At 51.1% G+C, this 23186-nt stretch overlaps 1 protein-coding gene and 1 long non-coding RNA gene across 6 annotated transcripts in view; both read right to left on the reverse strand.

Annotated features, from left to right (window-relative positions):
* The window catches only part of LOC308199721, a 45697-nt gene extending 22517 nt beyond the window's left edge, over positions 1-23180 (reverse strand). The window contains exon 1 of the long non-coding RNA XR_013954892.1: positions 1-23180. This exon is cut by the window's left edge and continues 14112 nt beyond it. This is a non-coding gene — a long non-coding RNA (uncharacterized lncRNA).
* The window catches only part of TNIK (TRAF2 and NCK interacting kinase), a 157182-nt gene that overhangs the window by 108115 nt on the left and 25881 nt on the right, over positions 1-23186 (reverse strand). The gene's annotated exons all lie outside the window — the stretch shown is intronic.

The raw sequence follows: 23186 nt of genomic DNA on the forward strand, positions 1-23186 counted from the left end.
ACAACACGTGCAGAAGTTCAGCTCTCAGCTATTACTCCAGAGAGTTACACTGGGCCGATTTCCCCGACACCTGGCTGCTTCCACGCACACCCATTACCCCGTCAGGTTCACGATATCTCGAGTCAAGACCTCTCGTAACCAGCAGCCAAACACGAGCCAACGCACGGCACAGCCATCAGCCCCGGGCATGGCTGGGACAGCAGAGCTCGAGGTACCATGCCAGGGAGAGCTCCAACCTGCCCGCCAGTGATGCCCACCGTAGCCCTAATGAAGATGTATATTTAAGATAATTCCTTTTTGATCTCTTCTGTTACACGTAACAATCCCCAACTGTTTTAGGACAGTTGGTGCCCATTAGAGCTGAAGGCGCAGGACAGCCGATCGTGACCTCGCGTTGCTCCAGGCTCCCATCACCTCCCCTTCCCATGACCCAGTTCCACACGGCGCAACTGGATTACAGCTCCCATTGATCCCCTTGGGGTTTCTTGCTCAGATTTTGCTGGCAAAGCAACGGAAGAGGTCATCCGTCTTTGTTGGGAGTGCTGAGGCAGCTTCGTACCTGCTGAAGAGCGAAGCTTATCTCCTTGGAGCTCACTGCTAGTAGCCAGGAGCCAGACAGTAAAAATACCCTGGAACTGTTAAAAAAGGCAGTGTGACAAACAAGATGTGTTCCTCGATACATGGAGCGCCGTCCCAATCTGTGCTCCCAAGGCTCAGAGCAAGGGCTGCCAGTACACACTGCCGACAACATGTTATATTATCTCTACGCTGCAGTCCACGCGAGCATCCATCACTGAGATGCTGATGATGTGCTGAAGGACAGACATTTATTGTCCGCAGCAGATACCCACCACAGCTGAAGCTTCTGTAATTACTGTTTCTTAAGAGAAAATGAAAGATTTATTACTCGCATAATAGTCAATGAAGGTCTTTTCTTGAGCAGGAGAGTGGTTTACTTACAGGCCTTCATCTGTAGGTCACATTGTATTACCCACGATAAAATAGTTTAAATAGATAAAATTTTTTCAAGCTGTGACTTTGGTAATGTGGGGGTGCTCCAGCTGTAATTAAAAGCACAGAGGCTACTGGTACGCTGCTGTGCCTCCCCAGGCCCCCTGGCACAGAGGTACCAGCGAGGACTCTCACTTCCTACCCAGACAGTTGCAGGCTATATTTCTTCAAATTATGAAACCATAGGTGGAGAGGATTTATATTCTGTTGTTGGCTAAAGGTCCGCAGCTGAGATCAAAGCAGTTAGCTGTAGCTGCAGAGAAGGTTGCAAAACAAATCCTAATTTATCAGTAGGGGTTTTGTTCCCTCGTAAAGTATGTACCATCCACAGCAGGCAGATGAGGCAGGAAGGCAGGACAAAAAAAAATCATCAGTCATTAGAGAAGCTACCCTTATTCACCGATTTGCCATTAGCTACGTTAGAAATCCTAAATACAGGATAAAATCTCCAGTCTGTGTCATTACGCGCCTTCCTTTAAAAAAAAAAAAGAAGTTTTAAATGAAGAGCAGCGCATGAACACTCTACATCACAGGATCCCACGACTTTTCTTCCTTCTCTCCATCCTTCTCTTCCTCCCAGCTTCTTGCTAAAGCTGAGGCCGGACAGTTCCAGCCCGGTAGAAACGCCAGGAGAACACCCAACCCCAGCCAGCAGCAGAACGTGGCAGAGGAGGACCACAACATCCAACGACCATAGACCGAAGGCAGACAAAGTCTGATGGGAAATAAAGCCCATCAAGTGAGAGCGAGCACCAGCAGGGACTGACGGAAGAGCGGCAGACCTGCTGCTGCTCAAAGGCTTCACACCAAGCGCCGCAGGACACGCGGTGCCATCCTCCTGCTCGTGGTGTGAGCTCCCACAGCTCTTGTTTTACAGAGCGTGCCCCCAGCCGCAGGATGACGGGCACCGCTCAGAGCAGCCGCCTTCGATTACGGCCGGCGGACATTTAGCCCCCAGCTTCCTTTTCCTTCTTTACCACCAGAAAGCCATCCTCCCTACACGCAACAAGTCACGTTGAAAGAAGTTGCTGTAAGCTATAACCAAATGGTCAAACAAGCTTACAGAGCTGTGCCCCCTTGTTTACGCTCCTGAATCCTAATTACTGGATTTAATTCTCGGTTCAGAGGCCCGGGAGGCACCCAGCCACCGCACCAGCAGTGGAGGCGGAGACCTACCTCATCGCCAGCTCCGCAGCAGTACTTCAGGGTTATAACACCCACTGTGTCATTAAACCCTCCGTTGTCATTCCTAAAGCGTGGAAATGAATTCTAACCTTACAAAAAGGGATAGAAACGACCAGCACAGCCAGCCCCGAGCACTGCTGGTGATGGGCACCAAGCACAGAGTCTTTGTCCTCACTGCCCCCATTCATCACCAGCCTTTGCTGCTCCAACCCATCCCTCCTGTTCTCTGAGGTTCGCTGCATGACACCCTGGACGCTGGCCAAGCCTCCTGAAGAATGAGTTACTGTGCTGGGGCTCTCACTCCCCCTCCCAGCACGACCTGAAGACACGCTCCGATTCACGTGCCTGCCGCTGCAGAGCCTCGCCAGACCTCCTGCCTCGGGCCGGGAACGTCTGCCCCCAGCCCTATCTGAGGAGCAACAGCCCCGCTGCGATACGCACCGGGACACTGCACATCTCCAGGGTTTGTTTGCCACCAGAGCAGCCCCCTTGTTCACCCCGGTTTTCCCTGCAGGAACGTGGGTGCTCGTTCTGGTGGTGATGTACCCACGGTATTTCTGTGGTACCAGGGGCGTGCGTGTGTACCCTGTTACCTGGCCTTGTGGAAGTCCTTCTGCAGTCATCTAACGTCTGCTGCGCTGACTCATTCCGGGGTCTCACAGCCACACCTGCATGTGGTTATCCCACCCACGTTACCCGCTGGCCTTGGGCTGCCCTGCTCCACCTCAAACAGACTTGGTAATATGCATTTAGTGTTACAAATAAAACAATTCTTACGATTGTGTGGCTATGAAGCAGAGGGGCTGATCTCTGTCCTCACTGCAGCTATCGAGTTGGAAGGACTTGCACCAGGCCAAGAAGCCCCAGGCAGCCAGGAGCTGTTACCCCCAGCTCCGGTCCCACACCGTGCACGCCTGTCCACAAGCCGTGGTGTTTGCTGAGTGCTGCAAAGGCCTCCAAACCTAAGCTCTAAGGGAAAAAGCAAAAAACCTGTGTTTGCCTGCACTTACCAAGGGGAGGGGGAATGAAACCACAGCACGGAGGTTATCTAAAGCCTCCAAGGCACAAACCTCCACAGCAGGACTGCACCCAGCCAGGTGTGCCACACCAACGGCCCTGGGACAGCGAGGGCATTCAGCGTGGATCGGCCAAGAACTCCCACGTAACTACCGCCAGCCGTTTCAGTAACATTAACGCAGTGTTGCTCCCACCGTTCCCACATACTTGTCTATTCAGTGCCCAAAGCCACCAGCTTCCCCCTGCCCCATCCTCAGGGGTTTCTGGGAAGCAACACGCTGCTGCGGGAGTCCCACGCTGCCAAAACTAACAAGAAGGGGCCAAACTACCGCTAGCTCGATAAATGCAACCCAGGTACAAATAGCAAACGCCAGCCTGACTCCCAGGACTGCAACAGGCTGCTGCATCCGTGCTACAGACTCCACAAATGCCTCGGCACAGCTGGGTCCCTGCTCCTCCTCTGCGTGCAGGAGCCCACGCCTACAAAACAAGCATGCAAATGATTTTTATTTGTGCTTCTTCCTAGATAATCGAAGTGAATCACATAAATGAGGGGCAATGCAGGGCAATCCACCACCTTGCACAGTCACCATGACACCACTTTGATCCTTCATGGAAGTTTTAAGAAGAATTTAGGTGTTGCATTCATTTTTTGGACTGACCTGAATTCCCACTTGTGAACCTAACATGGGAACTTGGTCATTGCTTAGGCAGTTCTCTAATGAAGAATAAAATAATAAATAAACAGGGCAAAGAGAAAGAGCATCCATCACATCTTTGACAACCTCAATCACGTAGGCTAAAAGTGCGAGAATAAAGAACAGTATTTGCCCTTTTTACCCAAGCCTAGCATTAAAAAGGCAGGATATATTCCTGACTACAAGACTCTATGAATGAAAAACTGGCAGAGTCAATAAAATGTGAAGTAAACCTAATTCATTTTTACTATATGACCTACTTTCAGCAGGTTTTGATTCACATGAGCGGCTAGAGCTTCAAGGTGGTGATTCTGCAAGGTCTGTTCATTAAAGTCATTCTGTTCTTTATGGCTTTCAGCTCCAAGGGATAACAAAACACATTTCTGCTATAGGCATTCTCCAAAAAGGACCCATCGGCACAAATCTCGCAGCAACCTGGGAAGAAAAGGCCATGAATGCAAATGCTGGCCCAGAGCTGAAGGAAGATCCGAATGAAGGAAGTTAATTGCTTTAGGTAATGCAGCCCTGCTTTCTTCCCAGACCTGTTCCGTCCCCCCAGAACTGGGCAGGGATGGGGGTGATGGTCCCCATCACAATTCAGCGGTCACCCAGCCACCACGCACCCCAGTTGGGTGCAAGGAGGAGAAGCAGGACCCCGGCACGGGGGCAGCCGTGCTTGCAGAAATAACCCCTCCGCCTTCCCACGCCATGCTCCCTGCTAGCCGACCGCTCTTGGGTAATTTATACAGCCCTGACGGCTTAAAAATGACTTTCCTCCCTCCTCTTGTCTCCAGAGAAAAAAGGAATTTGAAATAATCTGCTGGCTTTCTCTTCTCCATCACACTCAGCTAGTCCTGAAGCAGCAATGGGGAGTGAATCTTACACAAATACTGCGGAATTTTCTGCTTCCCCTCCAGCACCATCTCCCCATCCGCACAGCAGCACCGCTGGCAGGGTCTGCTCCACCACCACCATGCCCAGAACCCACCCAGACCCCACCACCTGCCCAACAGAGGAGGATGTCTTCCTCTCCATATGTTCATCCCTGCCTTATGCACCTATGCAATCTTGTTAGAGAAAAACCTGTCATTTTGTCTCCTGGCCATGTGGTAGCCAAACAAACCTCCAGTGAAACAAAGGGGAGCATGGCTTGGATCAGGCTCGTAGGCACAAACACTCCCAAAGCGCTCACCCTTAGACACCCAAGCGGCCCCACCTGGTTTCAGAAGGGCTGTCCATACGCTTAGGAGCATGTAAATCACTCACACGGACGACATGGAGCTAGTAGTCATTAAATAGCCACGATACACATGGCAGGGGTGGTCTCATTCCTGAGGGAATCCCAAGCTGGGTGCCTCATCGCTACCCAGCCCCAAATTCCTTAAAAGTGCAGGGAGCTCAAGTTAACAGTGGCTGCAAGCAGATACCTTGTTCTGTTCAAAATAAATACCTTTCGATAATCTTGACAGGCCAATCCTAACATCAGGGTAGTGCTCAAGGTAGTGCCCGTACCAGGCTTCTCTCCCAAGGCACAGCAGAGACCTGGCTGAAGACCCAACCCTTGCATCCACGCTACTCCCTGGCCGCTCTGCAGCAGGGCAGAGGTTGCTTACAGGCCTCTCAGGAAGGAAGAAGAGTCTGCCAAAATAACAGCAGTTAGGAAATAAGCAGCTCATTCCTGTGCTCTCGAGTCGCGGCCTAGCAGACCAGGGCTCGGTCACCTCAGCAGGCCTTGCCCATTAGCAGGCCCCGCAAAGAGGGCTCCCGCATTGCTCATGGAGCACAAACGCTTGGCCTTGGGCCACCACACAGAGGCAGGGAAAGACATTTTGTTGAGAAAGGGGAGACTGGAAGAGCTCTCATTAACTGTCCTCGTGCCAAGGTACAGGAGCCGGCTGGGAAACAAGCAGCTCCTGCTACAGAAAAAAACATTCCAAACAAAGAAAGCAGAGCCCCAGAACGGAAAACGAAGCACAAGAACAGTACACACCTCCAAGATTGTTATTGCAAGTATACACACAGCCTGGGACAAGACTAAAACCAAAGCAAACAAAAAATAAATATAAAATAAAATGTTAGGTTCTTTCTGTCAGGATATCAGGAAGCCATCATATTGAATGTGGGGTTATAAGAGCTTTCTTCCCCCATCATCAAAGCAAAGGATCTTGGAGAAAATGTCCTTCCTGCAAATAGGGGAAAAATCATTTCCATGGAAACTTTCAAACCAGGTTGAGCCTGGCGACTGAAGCAGTAAACCCTGGAAAGCTCAGCTGAATAAAATAGCATGCAGTGTTCAGGTGGAGTTGAAACTTGACCTTCAAGCCTCACCTGGCTAGCACCAGCCCTGTCAGACAGGAGATAAAACGAAAGCAAGAAGTCCTGCCTCGTGCCTTGGTCTTATGATGGACACAAACACCCCTGGGTGCCAGCAGTCAGCACATTTAAGACTTCATAGTGTGCAGCTACACGGATGCGTACCATCCATATTTTGAATGTAGTTGGGGAATTATTCACAAAGAAGTTGCTAGTCACCTCACAGGAAACGTGAAGAGGCCGTGGAACAGGCTGCAGAATACTTCCCCAGCTTCCCTCAAAAATACTTAAATCTACCCGATTTCTCTATTTTAAGGCCTTCTTTGGGACTTTTTCCAAAAGATACAAAAATAATCAGTCACAATGAAAGCACTTCACAAAAGCGGGAAGCGTAAGAGCAGCAAGAACAGCGTCAGTGCTTCTACAAACTGGCAGCAAGGACAGGCGGATGGCAGGAGGATCTGTCCTGCCTGGCTCTGGGCACCTTCCTCAGCACCACCACTGTTACCTCCACACCCCACAGAGGACAACATCTCTGCAAGGGCTCAGACCCAACCAAACACAGGCGGCGATGCTGCAGCGCTGCGTGCATGTCAGGAGAGGAGCAGCATGAGTCACGGCACTGCGCCAGCGCTGCCCCTGCCCTCCTGCCTCTCATTTATCAAGCCTTCCCTTTTCTTCAGAAAAAAAAAAAAATATATTTTTTCTTTCCCCTCCCTTTTTCAGCTTGCGGTTTCTCTGCTAGCTGAAGTATCTTCTGCTCAAGGGGATGGAGAGCGAAAGCTGGCGGGGATGCTGCCCCACGGCCAGCCGGGCTGCAGCCCCAGGATGTCACAAGGCCTCGTTATTTTCCACTCACTTGGTCATAGGAACTCCTTTAAGGAGGCTTGATAGTTCTTGTAGAGCTGCAGTAAAGCAGCAGGTTTTTAGTGTTTGATTCATGACACTGACCCAGGCTCTAAAAGCCTCTAATTTTTCCATTATCTCCCAGCCAAAGCCTGCCTGATGTCTCAAACCTCACTAGTGGGTTCCTTTGTGCACTAACCTCTGGCACGGGTTTAAGACATTCTTTTTCTTGTCATTTCACCTTAATTATTATAGATTTTTTTATTAAATCAAGTTCACAGAGCCAGCAAGACTAAATGCCCCCGCTGTGGGTCTCCAGCTGGTAGCTGTGGGAACACAAACACATCCCGAAGAGGATGCGAGCAGGTTCAAGACATTCCTCCCAAGGCACCACAGCTTCCCCAGATCCTTGTGGCACAAGATCGATCTTCAGGACCAGGTTTGAAGCAGCAGCTTGCTCTGATCACTTCCTAAAAGTACCCCCATGATTCTGTTAAATGTAATTTCATTCCTCAGCTGAGCCCAAACTGAGGGGTTTTGAATCAAAATAACATTTGTTAGCGTCCCCCTACTCTGCATTCAAGTAGGCTTCTCCAGCCTCTGCTGCTGAAGGCAAACTGGTGTCTCTGTGACACCTCAAACCTTGCAGTGACCGCAGACAGATCTGCTACCAAAGGGCCTCTCTCCTTGGCGCTACCCCATATTTGCACCACCAAAGGTTCTTTAGAGGGTAGGCCACTGGAAAGCTCTCTCCCCCCAGACAGGGGGAGAAGGCCGTGTCCCCTCAATACTGAACGCTGAACTGAAGATGTGCTGAGTCTTCATTTTTCAGTAGCTGTTTCTCCGCAATACTGACCCTGAAGCCAGCTTCTCCTTCCTTGGGGACTCCAGGTCAACTACATCTTGGGAGAGACGGAAAGTGTCTGTTAAAGGACGGTTTGTGCATGGACGGGACGTGGATCCCAGGTGAATGCAGTCATCTGGATACCTCAGTAAATTAGCGGGTGCTTACCTGAACATACCCTGCAATCCTCACATCCCTTAGCCTGTTTGTTAAATACATCGTTTTCTACTTCAGCACTGCCTCCGCCTTCTCCTCCTGGGGAATCTGCTTTCTTTCATGGTATTTGCTGCACTTCCATTCCTTTCGCTAGAATCGGCAGTACATCTTGTGGTAGCCCCTAATGGTGGGCATCAATAAAACATGACCGGCCTTCCAAGTCCTTTGTTTTCCAGTCAAACATATATTTGCTTTCTCCCTTTCAGTACTGCTCTCCTCTAAGCCCCGGCCCAGCTGGGGGACCTCTCCATTACTGCTGCTCTGCTGACATCATTTAGATGGATGTTGTGGGACCCGTCACCCCAGAGAGCTGCCTCCCTCCTCCATCATCCTGAGGTGCTCATCTATTACAAACATTTTCCTTCACAGCCCGGTGGCTGCTCTAACAAAACATCAACATCCCTATCCAATGCATTATATTTGCTACCCGTTTTTAGGCACCTCAGCTTCGCATGATTTTATGAGAAGCCTTCGTACCCATTAAGGCCTGAAAGAACGAGTGCCAATGGCCTTTTGTAGGTTAATCCACAAGAGATCAAGAGAGTGCACGACATTCTGTCTATTCAAATTACTCATTTTACAGTATAACAGTATGAATATTAATATTGTCCATTGAAAAAGTGTGTTAATTAGGACGCTGGCAGTTTTCTGGACCACTGCCACCCAAAGTATGCACTTGGGGTACGTGACTATTCAAGCAGAGGTCCCAAATCGCTGTCGAACTCCTCCAGCCTGCTAACAACAGCAAAGCACGCAATTCTGCCACGAGAGCCAAACGGCCAAAATAATTAATGAGGGAACAACCTACAGAGGGTTAATGTTACTTATTTTTCCTCTACTAATGTCAGTTATTCCCCTTCCTAGAAAAACAGTATTTAACCAGACCGAAAATAATTTGCATAGCGCACATGTGCTAGCTGCTGGGAGGTTTTTAAGCAAACAGAACAAATGTTTCATTAATAACTAAGTGCCAGGAAATCCAGAAAGAATTTTGCACCAGAATCCTGAAAACCACTGTAGCTTCTTTTTCTGCTGCTTGCTTTATGTTATAAACAGCCACTATGCTCCTTTGATAAAACTGGTTTGAGTAGGTCAGCGGCTGGAGAAGGCGAGCTTTGCTACGTACCAGAAGGATGAACACCTGGGAGGTCGTTGTACTCCATATTCCTTATATTTATGCAGGTAAAGCTTCCACAAGTTCAGCATCAGGCCTGGTCATTGGTACATTAATAGCACACAGATAATCTTTAAAAGATGCAATATTCCCCCCTTCCAGCTTCTGTGTCTATTTTTATCCAACAGCTAGGGTGCACAATCTTAAGTGTAGTCTGCTGAGCTCAAGGTTAATCATCATTTTCTGCTAGCAAAATGAAAGGTCAGCTGTGTACCAGGCACCAGTGAGGTCTCCAGCCGCCCGGGTGTTTACAGACCTGAGGACTCCAGCATCAGCACGTGTCTTGCCGCATAGGAAGCGAGCCTATGCACGAGCAATCCCAGGATACCACCAGCAGCTCCCCAGAACACTTGAGATCTGCAAACATATTTGTCTTCCACTACGGAATAAACCCTAGGCTTCTCGGATGTTTTTGCAAGACAGAGATTTGCATTGAGGAGCCCAATCTGAATGGAAAAGTGCAGGTTTTGTTTGGTTGTGGTGATTTCCCTAGGCAGAGGAGAAGCGCCAGGTCCAAAGGACCTGGTATGCACATGCCCCCCCCGCTCTGCTTCAGGGCAGTTATTTTCCTTTGGGGTCACTCTAAGTTGGGAATATGAAGACAAGTTTCCACATCTGAAGCTACTGTTGTGGCTGTAAGGGGTCGAGTCCTTCTCCTCCTTGGAGAGGCTGCCAAAACGTATTTTCACAAACTGGCATTTCTCAGCACGGTGGGACTGACAGCATTTCCAGTATCTCCCTCTTCACAATATCAAGAAATGCTACTTTTGGCTCCTATCCACCAGCTAAGAGATCCAGTTCCTCTTAGGATCTCACTGCAGGATCTCCAGCAAAGCTTTCTGCCCCCATTACTGCGGCAGACACTTGCAAACATCTGCCAAGACATGAGGACTTCATTCTCAGAAGCTCTCAGCGCCCTGACCCGCAGGGTATGTCAGCAAAAGGAAGAGGCCTGGCAGCACAGCTGAAGGTCAGCTCCCTTTCTGCCTCTATTTAAACTGGGGCATCTAAAATTAGAGCAGGCTGCGAGCGTGGATGACCAGGGCCCGCAATACGGGGCGGCAGAAGACACCGTGCGCACACATGCATGGGGTGAGAGGTGCAAAACCAAACCATTTAGAGCTGCTGAAGATCATCAGCTGGAGGCGGCTACAGAAACCTCTAATAATTCCCCAGGTTACCGAGCTCTTTGGGGCTTAAATCTCTTCCTTGCAAGAGTTATCGTCTGTCACCCACCAAAAGCTAATCCTCTTTTTTCTCACTCTGCCTCTATCTTCTCTCCCCCTAACCCCCAGCTCCGTATGAGTGCAAAGCACCTTTAATCTTCATTTCAGATGTACTTTTCACGATGTTGCAGATGTGTTATCTGCAGCTGACAGTATTCACCACCTATTTCTCCTTAAAGGACACTGCTTGACCTTGTAACAGCTTCCATGCCTCTAGTTTTAGACGCTGAGCATTTCTATTTGAATGGATCACAAGTAATCACTCTTCTGTATCCATTATTAGCAGAGAACCAGCTACCCAGAGAGCTACTGCTTTGTTTTTTTTTTTTTTCCTCCAAATGCAGCATTTTTCCCAGGCAGAGACATATTATGGCAATTCAGACACTGACAACTGTGTAAATCACACCCAGGCAAAAGTTATTGATGACCTCATTCCGGCAAGGTATTATATGATCAGACTGCCCCACGGTATTTTGATCATCTGAGAGCCCTGAAATTGAAAGTTGCGAGCTCCATTTTGCTTGGAAATCTAACAAAAGGTTTTATCTGTGACAAAAGGCACTTGGAACATTTCTCTTAAATTATCTTATTTCACACCAGCAGTAACAAATACTTGTTTGCCTTTATTAATACGCTCTCCCTGCCCATAACCGTTCCCATTTTTCTAATTTTGAATTTAAATGCTTTCGAGTTATTGATCCCTTCTGCTAGAAATCTTTTATTCTGCTTTTATTAGTTCTTGTACACAGCCTAATTTCAGAGAGATGAGCGGTGCATCCAACATAACCACCCTCCTGGCAGACCTGTCTCCCGGGAGCTGACGTGATTAATATTTCCCATGCAACAGAAATCACATTCTTCAGACCCAGCTTCTCCACACTGCCGGCGCTCCCTAAATTGATATTCTCACATCTTTTATTAAATGATATAATTAGCTGATTCCTTCTCGAGTGCCTTCCAAAATAGGTTGTGAATGGTCACCAATAAGGGAACAAAAACCAACACTCAAGGCATTGAGGCACTCAAAGAGGATCCGATTTTCCTTGGCCGTGCCAAGTCCCAGCTAACATAGGCAGATGCAGTGAATAAATAAAAATAAAACCACAAGTTAGCCATAAAGCAGGAAGGCAGCAGCCTGGCTGCACGGCGGTACTCTGCGGGCTGGGCGTGCTAACCCCGGCAAACCCATGTGCGGGGGGCACTCTGCAGCAAACCTAAACTGGAATGATTCAGAAAGGCCGAGCCAGCCTGCCTGATGAGAAACACACCACTTCAAGAAAGCCTCTCCCGGACCCCTGGTGCCCCTCCTCGAGCAAAAACCTGTAACATGAAACCCCCGTGCCCCGCACAATCCGGCATGCGAGCGTAGCAGCACGCATGGAAATCCATTTAATGCACGGCAGCCGGCGTGCAGAAACACGCCCTCAGTGCCAGCACTGCACGGACAGAGCAGACCTCGGGCCCAAATGCTGCTGCTTAACCCTACAGACGAGGTTTCCACAACGACACCGCCAGGCCCTCTCCTTCCCACTACAGCCTGGCTGAGCAGCTCATCCAGCTCGGAGTACTCCGAACACACTGCAAATGCTCCAGGTTCTCCATCCCTACAGATTGCTCCTTGTCAATTTAAAAAAAAAAAAAAAGCAAACAAGGATAAAAAAGCACCACCAGAGCATGTTCAGCTGGCTTTCGAGGGGCCGGCTTGCTGCTTGGCTCCTACAGGACTCGAAGCAGATGCATTTTCTGTGCAACTGGTAGGGCTCGCCCACGGGATGCTGCCCTTCAGCACCACGGATCACGCTTTCTGCATTTTAGGCAGTTCCGTGACTATGGTAAGGAATATTTGTGCAAAGTCCCGAAGTGCAGTTTTGTGTTCCGTTTCAGAAGCCCGCTCCTCCAACAGAAGATTTCAATTTCCTCTTGCAAACTACCCCTTGGGTTCACCTTATCGGCTTTCAGATACACAATTCACAACTCATCTGGAACAGGCTATTCACGGAAATTCTGCTGAAGCGGCTGTCTTCCTATTAGTTATGTACAGAAGAAAGGCTTTGGCCTCGATCCTGGCCCTGCTGAATTGAAGTGCAAAAGAGAAGATCTCCGAAGCACGGGACATGAAGGCATTCCCACCCAGCACCCGCGGCCCTGCCGGCTTTGCCTGTAATAACAATCGCTCTAACGAACAGAGGGTAACAGCAAGTCCGGCTGGATTTGCAATTTCTCTTAAACGCTGATTGCTGATTACATGTGAATTCCTACTGCCATAAGACATGAAGATATGTTTCCAGCCTTTCAAGTTGTCCGTAAGAGCTTCAAACCAGAGAGGTTTTCATCTGCCAGGCTGGGAGGGGAGGAGGTCGGCTGGAGACTTCTGAATGCTCAAGTTAGCCACTTAATGAGGCGGCGTATTCCCAACTAATGGCTCTGCTCAGGGACAAATTGCAACACCAAGGAAAGTATTAGCATAAAGACTTATCAAGTGAAAGACGTGCTGGAGCAGAAACATCCCATCTTTTCAAAAGGGGATGCAGGGCACCAAGAGAGCGCGGGCTGGAGGGATTAGTGGCTGCCCATCCGTGCCTCCCCGCTGCCAGCGTGGGGCTGACCCCGGAGCCCCACCAGGAGAGGCGGTGGCATCTCCCCAGCACGTCCCCTCCGCTCGCTGCCACCACCGGAAGGCCACGCCACTGGTGAAGGCTCAGGTCCCCAGCGGGCTTCAGACAATTTTTTCTTCTTTGTCATTCAGAGGCTGTGAAATATTCGGATTACACCTAGTAGGACTGGACATGGACATCAATGCTGGAAAACATGGAGAGAGACCTGAGCAGTCCATGAAAAAATGGGACTGTGACCATGAACTTCCATTGCAATAAATCACTTTTCCTTTTGCTCCTCGGTGTGATGCAAACCGGCTTAATTCATGGCTGATGTAAGTGCAGGACTGCTCACCCCAGCCATTCCTCAGTCCCGACTCTCCACGGACGAATCCATCATGTCGAGTTTAAAGTTAAGAAAAAAAAAAAAAAAAGGCTGCTGAAATTTGCTTTCATTGTCATTGAGGTTCGCACGTCCAACCCATCCTCAGCAACAGCCCCTGAAAAACATCACTTTTTTCTTTAAATGCAAACCAGCACTGCCACACGAGGCACCGAGCCGGCATGGCCCAGCAGCCCTGAGCCCATCACAAGCCCTGTGCAAGGCAGCAGCCACCCGTTGAGGGAACTCACAGCCCCAGGAGTTACGTCCTCACCAAAAAAATCAGTGATAAACACACAGGGAGAAGGAGAGGCCTTGGAACAAGCTCCGGGCTTTCCTTTCCAGCCCTCCATCTGGCACAGCAACCATTATCTGCCATTACAACAGGGATTCTGGAGGAGGACCTGGATGAGAGCTCAGCATTAGAGGCTCCCATCCCATCCCATCCCATCCCATCCCATCCCATCCCATCCCATCCCATCCCGCAGACACCCCGTGGTCGTGCCCAGATGGAGGAACCACCCTGAAGTTCCCGCACCAACTGCGCCACAGCCGTTGCAACGAAAACACAATGGCAACCTGCAAGGAAAGAATCACACCTTTTAACTAATGAGGAGGCATCCACGAGTGAATGTTTTTAACGTAGCAGTCGTACTGTTTAAGCCTGCTCTCGTCTGATCTAGACACTACGAAGACAAACAGAAAATACATTTCTTCACGCTGACCCTGTTAATAACCACTTCTCAAGGGAGTAGAAGAACCGTAACGAGCTAACACTATTTGTTTATTTGGAATTCAATAGCTAGACTTATTAAAAGAAATATCCCACCCAGCACTGACTGCAGAAGACATCCGTGGCGATGCGATGGAGCAGGAGCACGGGGCTGGGGCGAAGGCTGAGCTCCGGCACGAGGAGCACACTGCCGGGGAAAGGTGCTTCTGCCTCCTGGCCTTTAATGCCCACGGAGAGCTAACAAAGCCCGCACAGCTTCCAGAGCGGGGCTGTGGGCAGCTCTGAAAAATTACCTCTGGGAATCTAAAATCCAATTCTCTGCCCTTTATGCAAGTCTCTCCCCCCAGCAGCTCCCGGTTTTGAGCGTGCTGTGCTGGATTAGCTCCCTGCCCTCTCTGCCCCCGCACACACAGGTCACTTTAGCTACCGTTTGCTCTCAAATCCAGTTTTAAAGTGGATTAAAACAATAACAATAATACTATGCAGAAGGTTATTTGTGTTGGAAACTCGCTGCCACGGGTTGCAAGCTCCCCTGTAAAAGAGATGGGGCTGCAGAGGGTGAGGAAGGGTACCCGGCACCCACGTGGGGCACGGCACTGTGGTTACGCTGCGGGGCACAGCCTGCACCAGCGGCACGAAGGAGATACCTCTGCCGCGACCCAGTGGGGATCAGAAAGTCTTCGAAAATAAAGCGTGGGACACAAATAACCCCGGGACATCAACATCCACGTCTCTGGTCAAGGCCAGCCGGGCAGGTGACCGGGGCAGGGACCAGCCACAGGCTGTGGGGCTGGCAGGGAGGGCCCAGACACGCTGCCCTAGCTCGGGATGCACAGCACCAGCACGCACGGAGCCCCACGCAGGACTGTAACGAAGGCACAGGTTCCCCAAGACCCCCTCCAGCTAATTGCTTTATCTTTCTTACTTCTCTTTTCTCCTTTGTGAGAACCCCCCGCAACGCGCAGCAGGGCTGGAAGCCCTGCCTTTCTCCCCTTCCTCCTCCTCCTCCTCTTCCTCGTCCTCCTCAGCTGCCCACGCCGAGGAGCGGGGTGGGATGGGGACGGGGACAGGAGCGAAGGCAGCGCCTTTGCTGGAGATGTGGGGATGGAGCCAGCTCCCAGCCACACTCTTCCACGAGCAAATTCAAACATAAGAACTTAAAAAGACCTAAACAACAACAAAAAATATTACGCCAATCTGCCATTCTTATGTGAGGGAGGAAAAAAAAAAAAAAAAACTCACACCATTTGGAAGCGGGCTATGTTTGCTCGGCACTTCCCATCTTTAGGTAATTAGTGTAAAGGGCTTCCCAGGTAAACCTAAGAATAAACTGCAGATTTCGAGAGCCACGCTTCTCACTGCGGCGAGCTTCCACGGCGCACCCAGGAGACGCTGAGCTCCACCCGGCCCCCCTCCGGCACCGCTCTGCTTCAGGCCTTCAGCGCCAGCTGCAAGTCAGGCTGCGTCCACATCGGAAAAGATGCAAAAAAAGGACAAGCAAGGAACGTCGAAAACAAACACTGGCCACCGTGAAAGCCTCAGATACGCAGCCTGACCCAGCCCCAGGATCCTGCTTTGCATTTTCAGCGCTTCTTTACATCGTGTAGAGGAGTTTTCTTGGCTGTTAACGGAGACGGTGGCACTGTGCATCTTGCCGGCAGCAGCCAAACGGGTGGTCTGGCTGCTTGGCTGGTGCTGGGGCTGCTGCATCAGCTCCCCTTGAACCAGCCTCATGCCCGAGTCTGTGCTTGCAAAACGGTGTTAACAACTGCCCCTGACACAGCAGCTCCCTGTAAGTGGCCTCCGCTGCCCGCAGAGCACCCGCACTGCTCCTGATGCCAGGGGAGGGCTGGGCACAGGCAGGGCAGAGGAGGAGAGAGAAGTGATTCAGCAAAGGCCAGCGGAGAAGTTAGCAGCCGCAGGACTCAGCACTAGGCTTCCTGTACGCCACACCAGGCTCTAGATCACTAACCTGATACTCATTAAATATCATGAACGAGTCAACAACAACAACCAGCGTGCACCAGCTTCTTCTTCCAGCGAGATCTTCCTCATTCGCCTCCCTGCAGCCCAGGGTTACCATCAGATCAGCATATTCTAACAGGAAATTATTTTATAATCCACCCAGGCCTTGCAGCAACCAAACCTCACCCGCTGGCCGTGGCCATGCTGCTGTAACGAACTGCTCTGCGGTGTCAGTGACCAGAGCTCTGCAAGCCTCAGGCTGGGAAGCTGCACCTCCCGAACAGGAGAGCCAGGCTTGCGCAGGGCACGCCCCCAGCTCGGAAAAGCTGCCTGTTTTCTGAGCATCCCCCCCTGCCCTCGATGCGGGTCGGTGCCTGTAGGGACATCCCCAGGAACAGCCCCAAAGCGAAGGGACTGAGCGAGCCCCAGAGCAGCCCCAAAGCAAGGGCAGTGGACACCTCTCTTACCCCACAGACCGAGGTTCTCCCAGCAGGCGTGGAGACCTCCAGGCAGCACGGTGTCACAGATTTCACTGACAAACACCGCTACGAGCATCTACACCCTTGCCTTCCCCTGCTGTCCTGCCGAGACAGGTCTGAGCTCCTAGTCTGGTCGTTCCTGTGGCCAAACGGTGCTGGATCGAGAGCTCTGCAGGGCGCCTGCCTGCACAGAGCATCCTCTAACCCCAGCGAGACGAGCAGAGGGCTCTCCCTCCCCTGAACCCACGCCTGGCACCCGATAAGCCCCGCGAGGCCAGCCACCACGTCCTGCGGCGCCGCTGGCTCGGCTCAGCGTCTTCAAAGGGAGCTTTTTTCCCCCGTGCCACTGCGGATGTCTTCTTGCCTTGCGAGGCTGCGCGGCGCTGAGCGAAGCAGAGCGCGCAGCAGCGCGAGGAGAGCGGCCAGCGCCACGGGCACCGCGCCCGCCCTGCCCCGTCACGGACCGCGGAGGGGATGGAGATGAACGGGGAGGGGGGGGGGAACGATAAATTAACGCAGGAACACTCTGAATCACCTTTTGTAAGCGGCCGCAGTGTAAGAAGCACCTTTCCCTTCCCTTATTCAGGCGGCGAGAAGTCACCGTGACATATTGGTGTGTAGGTGTGTGGGGGCTGGCTCCTGCGGGGAGGGCGGGCGGGCGGAGGGTGCTCTGTGCGGTTCACAGAAACGAAGCAGCACAAGATGTACCAGTTGCTCTGGTAACAAAGCCTTTCTTTTTTTCTTTTTTTTTTTTCTTCCCCTAAGTGAAACATCATTTTAAGCATTTTCCAGTTCAGGCTTCCTTGCCCGTGTGGCCAAAAGCAGGCCCCGTTTCAGAAACGCACACACAATTTGAGGCAGCAAGGGAAGGACTTTTTCTTCCAAAGATAATCCGACATCACAGGGAAGCTGGTAAATCAAGGTCACTGTTTTTCACCCTCTGATAAAGCCGGCATGCGTTACCACATATCAGCGTGCCAGCCCAGCCCCTTCCCGCAGCCCAGTAAGAACCGACTGAAGCACAAAAACCATCCCGCAAGCTGGTGGCCCCATAAGAAGGGGTGACGCCGTCGGGCTCCCCGACACAAGCAGCCATCCCAGCAGAAGCAACGGCTCACTACGTAATGCCGTGCTTGTGGTACGGAAGGATTATACAGCGGCTTGTCAGCCGTATGCTCAGTCACACAGCCCTTGTGTGACCTTGAGGGTGCAGAGCTGCCTCGTGGGGCGGGCGTCCCCCGGGGTGACCCCGTACCTGGACACGGGTGTGAAGGGTCCCAGCCACGCCACAACCGCCTTGATACGAGGGAAAGAAGAGCCCTGGATGGGGCACATCTGATCCTTCCTGCTTTATCTGCTCTGCTTTCCGAGCAAGGCACAGGCAAGGAGTTTTCCCGTTTCAGCCCTATGGAGCAGGCCCCAGGTTGTTATACGGAAAGCTGGGGAACGACCCAAGCCGGAGAGTGCTGACACCCTGACACATTTGCCTCATCTGCAGCGACCACCAGAGCGTGCCAAGGGACAGCTACACACACACATGCAGCAAAAGCAGGCTCTGAAGAAGAGGCTGGAACCAAAAAGGGACCGCAAAGGATACGGTGCTAGACAAACACCTCTGGCTCAAGTTTAATGAAATGAACCAGGTGTTACGAGAAGGTGGGAAAAAGCAAATGCTTAATGAGCCCGTTCAAACCCAACAGCTGGCTGCTGTGGGCCAGAGATGCAGGGAGCTCAGGGCTCTGTGTTCCCCAGGACAGCGGGTGCCGGTGCTGCAGGGCACCAGGGACTGCAGGACGGGCGCCCAGAGGAGGGGGACAGCGGCAGCAATCAGCCCAGGAGCAGCGCCTGCAGCTTGCGTGCGTGCAGCACGGCCTCTCGAGCAAGTCCCAGCAGTCGGCCCTCAGCCATAAAAGCTGTGTACACGGCTAGGATTAATTCTTTACAGCAACAATCCGCAGGAAACGATAATTTTGTGCAGCGTGGTAACTTCTTCCACTGGGCTAGAAGCAACAGCGATTAATTATCAAACTATTGACCATCAGTCTTTCAGAAAGAGAGACAATAAAACAACTGATTATTAAAAACAATTAATGTCATTCTCGACTCAAGCTAATTATTTGAACTGCTAGTAATGACCTGGGAACCTGCAGAGTCTCTGTTCCCACCAGGGCTGAGCCAGACCACGGGCAGGCTGAACACGGAGCAAGCCTGCACGTGAGTTCTTCTCTTACACCTCCCCTCCAAAAAGCTTAGAAGAAGAGAAAAAAAAAATCTTTGCCTTTCTTTAGCATATCCACCAGCTACTCATTCAGCAGGGGGACGCACAGCAGTGCCCAGGGAGCACAGAGAGCTGGGGACGCGCTGGGTACCGTGGAAGCACACAACCAGCACCAGGGAGGGCAGGACCACGTTATCCCAGCTCTTTTGGCATCTGCAGACTCAGGGACACCATCACCAGGAGGCAGCCACGTGTGGCTTTTTGAATTTCAAGATACTTCTTTCACTTTCTCATACCCCTGAACCTCAACATCTTCATCTACTGGACCGAACTGGGGGTTCGCCTCCAGATGAATCCGTTCTGGCAAACACAAGTTGGGTAATGAATAAAAGAACTGACAGAAGACCTTGGGATGCGTTTCCTCATCCTTTTGCCCCGTATGGGGCAAACGGCCACCTAGCTTGGGCCTGAAAGCAAAAACCAGGATGAAAACTGGGCTTCAAACCTAAGCTTCCAAAACACTTTTCCTCCCAGCAGATGCTCCCATGTTGGTGCTCAAAGGCACGGCGATGGCTGGCGGGGACAGGGACGCCCTGCGGCCAGGTGATGGCCGGTGGCACCCCGCGGTGTCCCCAGTGCTGCTCTCTGCCACCCGTGACAGCGGAGGAGCGTGCACAGGGACCCTGGCCATGAGTCCCACGTGCCCTGAACGAGAGCACAGAACGAGGCTGTGTAACGGCTTAGCGATTATGTGGCATTTACCAGCTAATTAAACAATCAATAGTTATTGTGCAGTTACGGAGCCAGCCCATAGTGCCGTATCTTGTACCCTTTAAAATAAAATCTTGTACCCTGTAAAATAAAAGCCTCCCTAAAGCTGCGAACGGAGAGCCACATCCCCAGCGCACCCAGCAAAGCCAGCACGCTTGGTGTTAGCACACGTCGCCCTCCTGGTGGGGTTGGGAGGCTGCAGGAGTACGCAGTCCTAGCGTCATTCACCTCCCTGTTCAACGCTGTAAAACCGTATGCGAGATGAGAACATTAATGGTTACCATCTGACCTACCTACCGATTTTTATTTTTTGGTTTAATGCTGAGAAGACTGGCATCAGAACCCTGCCGTGGTGATGCTGGGTACCCGAGTGGTGCTGAGCACAAGTTTGCTCCAGGAGTTTGCTCCCACCTTGCTGCACGTTGACAGGGGACTCCCGGAGTGACCAAAACAGCTGCCTAAAAACATGGGGGGATCGCTTTATTTTGTGACATATTCAGCGCACGATAACCAGCCCGCTGAATGTCTTCCTCCAGCCTTGCACCAACCCGCTGGGAGGGTGTTTGTGAGGAATCTGGTGTTATTTCCCTTTCAGCTCACGTGGTCAGTGGTGGTCGGCATGCCAGCAGTTGCAGCCCCGACGGTGTGATTTATTCAGGCAGTGTAAGTATGCTCAGTATGCAAGCCCTTTTTGCTTGCTCTCTAATGCAAAGCAGAGATGAACGGTAATAATAATATTCTGCAACGCAAAAAGCCTTCCCTCACCCTTCCAATAATGCTCTAAAGCGTTATCAAAAGTCTTTGCGACTTCTGCATTTACAGTTTTGTTTCCAGTCATCAGCTACCTGCTAAAAACAGCAAGGCAACGGCTTAATCCCTGAAGTCCAAAGCACTGTGTATCTGTTAGCCATTTCTTTTAAGCGTTCAAAAAAACCCCGGAACACAAAAATCCCATAGCGCAACAATGCCTTGCACTGGAGCTAGCAAGATCTCAGCCCTTTATCAAAGACAATTCACAATCCGTACCATTAGATGCAGGATTATTAGAAAATAAAGAACAGCTTCCAATTCAATTAGAGAGAGAAACCATCACCAGCGCGGTCTCTCGCTAAAATAAAACCCAAGCTAGTCACAAGAGCTCGCTGAGCAAGGAACGTTCTCTCTGCAGTTACTGCTGGTTGCGGCCAGAGGGGGGGCAGAAGGACGGGTCCTGATGAGGGCTTCCCCAGCCTTCGGGTCGCACCGATGTACGGCTCTGCGCCCTCTCCCTTGAGCTGTGCACCTCCACACCAGGTCCTTCCAGCACCGGGGACCCCAAACAGCCTTGCTGTTGACCTCTGAGCTGTCCAGGGGATGTGACTGCTTGGAGACCTTTTGCTCCTAGGTAAGGGCAACCTCAAACGTGTTTTTTTAGAAGGGAGCCAGAAGGTCTAAGCGTCTTGAAAACCGATCCATTTGTTTTGCTTTAAGAGATAAATACAGCGGTGGTATCTGGAGGAAAAGAATCACAGAGATCTTATTTCCGTGCTAGGTTTTAGGGTGGGACACCATAAACAGTTATGTATGCTTTCTATCAAAGTCTTCTTCTGTTTATAAAGTGGATACAACTCCAAGACTTCAATTTAAGAGAATCTGAACTCAGCCTTAGCCTGAATTCCTACCTCAACACTTACTAATTGGGTTTGGACAGCAGCTTTCCCCCTCCCAGTCACCATCCTGCCTGGCACTGCCAGCGAGTGAATCACACCGGGACAATCTGATTGCTCCGGCACATTAAAAACAGCGAAAAGGAGGATTTTCTTTGTACAAGAAGGAGAAAAAGAAACACGGGAGCGTTCAGAATATATTACCTCCCCAAAAGCCTACAGCTGAATGCTTCTGGATGGTTCTTCCCCCCTTTACGATCATACATCGAGGCACCAAACAAACCACTGCAACAGGAAACACGCGCAGTGGAGCTGTGCGGAGAGCAGAGCAAACATTAGATAGTTTATTTCCCTTTTCTGCTTTCCACAAAAACACGACACTTTCAAAAGGCCATTAAAGGTGCATAGTTTCCACTGATTGTTAGAAATGTGCCTAAGTTAAAATTAGGTCAACCCTCTGCCATTATTTTAGTGGCTGAGAAGAAAAACAGGTCCGAGCCCAGCTCCCGGGGCTGGCCTCCGCGCCCGAGAGCGAACAAGGGCACCACGGCCACCACCGTCCTCCGGGGAACACAGCCCCGGGGCGAGCACCGAGGGGAAGGCTCCCGGAATACAGCCTTGGTAAGAAGGGGGCTAGAGGGGGGGCTGTTTTGTTTGGTTTTCAACTTATTCCAGTTCAAAAACTGACACGTTTTCAACCCCAGAAGTTGCGGTTCACCCGCGGTTCACTTCAATCCTTCTGTCGTGGAATTGATGGAATTAGCCCGCGGCAGCGGGAGGATGGGGAGACCAGGATCAGAACAAATAGCTCCTGACAGGTGGCTTTCTAAGCACCCTTTTCTCCTCTTCGTTAGGGCCAGCTCGCTGCCTTTCACTGCGTGACAGGCGAGAGTTGTGCCTTCCCGCTGACCAAGGCGGAGCACGTGGATATACTCCTTTCTGTTGTCAAAAGGGAACGTGGGCAAGACAGGCAAACGGGATCTCTGTGTGCACACACGCACAAGTGCAATGTAAATACAGATCTAGTGCCCACACACACAAATCTTTGGAGAATGGGGCCCGTGGGGTTACTATCTGCCAGCAGACCTGAAATATTCAGCAAATTCCATGTGCAACTTGCCAAGAAACATGTTTACAGCATACATTAAGCGCAGATAAGCCCAGACTCCAAAATAATTCAACCCCTGCTAACCCCACAAGAATCATCCACAACAAAAAAACCCACCAGGATTACAAATTCTGGAATTCCCTCACGCCAAGAGGTGATCAGGACAGGCGATGTGCTTTAGCAAAGGACGGACACTTTAAACGTTTCAGGAAAGAAGCTCACGGGTTTATAATTTTGTTCTCCACGGTCTCCTTTGTACTCCCATTTGGAGAGCCGCTGCCAGACGTTTGCAGGAGCTTGAAAGCAAACCCACTGAGCGCCGCGGTTGTCCTCCGGCAGCAGGTTTCTGCCGAGCAGCAAGCGGCAGCCAGCCTGCGTGCCATAGCCCCGCGGTCCCGGCAGAGCACCAGCCTGAGCAGGCTCCTGGACCATGATACAGCTCTTCTGAAGAGATTTATCTGTGAAACCCCAGACTCCCCGCTCCCTCCCTCAGCACAGGATCCCTAAAAAGCGACTGGGGGGAGAGGCAAAGAAAGCAATCCATTTTTTAGCGACAGCTTCCGAAGTAGTACAAACTGCTATGGTAGGAGCCCCACGTGCTGCGCAGAGCTCGAGCACATGACAAAAAGCCAAAGCCCAGCGAGGTTTTTGTCGGGCCTGACACTGCCGGAACCTAACGAGGCTGGTGCAGTGGGATGCCTCATGTTCAGCACACGGCCAAGGCGACCAGAATCACTTCAGACACCGGCGTTAGCCTTAC

This window comes from Anser brachyrhynchus, assembly GCF_964034855.1.
Source record: "Anser brachyrhynchus genome assembly, chromosome: 9".
Taxonomy (NCBI): Eukaryota; Metazoa; Chordata; class Aves; order Anseriformes; family Anatidae; genus Anser; species Anser brachyrhynchus.